This window comes from Cryptomeria japonica, chromosome 6 (genome assembly GCF_030272615.1).
Source record: "Cryptomeria japonica chromosome 6, Sugi_1.0, whole genome shotgun sequence".
Classification (NCBI taxonomy): Eukaryota; Viridiplantae; Streptophyta; class Pinopsida; order Cupressales; family Cupressaceae; genus Cryptomeria; species Cryptomeria japonica.
The window spans coordinates 387,346,976-387,347,987 of NC_081410.1; positions in this window are offsets into that span (position 1 = coordinate 387,346,976).

Consider the following 1,012-nt stretch of genomic DNA (forward strand, 5'->3'; position numbering starts at 1 on the left):
AAGAGACATATGCTCCTATTGCGAGAATGGAGGCTATTGGGATATTTTTGGTATTTGCAACATTAAAAGTTTTCAAAGTTTATCAGATGGATGTGAAGTTAGCATTTCTGAATGGGGAGTTAAAAGAGGTATACATTGAACAATCAGAAGTATTCAAGTTATCAGATGATCAAGATGTTGTTTGCAGATTGAAGAAATAATTGTATGGGTTGAAGAAAGAACCTAGAGCTTGGGATGGAGGATTGGACAAGTATTTATTGAATCAAGGATTTCAAAAGGGTTTTGCCAATAGGTAATATTTATTTTAAAGTCGAATAAGAAAAGATCCTAATTGTTTTTGTATATGTGGATGACATGATTTTTGGAGGAAATGATGGCATGTGCAAGAAGTTTGCTGGTGAGATGCAAAAGGATTTTGAAATGTCTATGATTAGTGAGTTGAATTTATTTCTTGGATTACAAGTAAATCAAAATAGTAAAGGTATTTTTATTTCTCAATCAAAGTATGTTAGAGAGTTATTGAAAAAGTTTGGATTGGAGAATTTTAAACCGATATATACTCCTATGACAATTGGATGCAAGTTGACAAATGATGATAAATCTCCTAAGATCGATGCAGACAAGTACAAATCAATAATTGGAGGACTATTATACCTAACTACTACTAGACTGGATATCATGTATGTTGTTTGTCTTGCAACTAGATTTTAGCAAGATCTGAAAGAGTCACATGTTGTTGCAGTAAAGAGAATTTTTAGATATTTGAAAGGTACAAAATATTTTAAATTGTGGTATCCTAGAAGATCAAATTTTTGTAAAAGCCTGTATTAATGTAGAGTGCAGGTTGTGTTGATGACAAAAAAAGTACCAGTGGTGGAACATTTTTCATTGGCTCCCAGTTAGTTGCATGGTAAAGTAAAAAGCAGGAATCTGTGTCTTTATCAACTATAGAGGCTGAGTTCATTGTAGCCACATCATGTTGCACTTAGATACTCTGGATGAAACAAATATT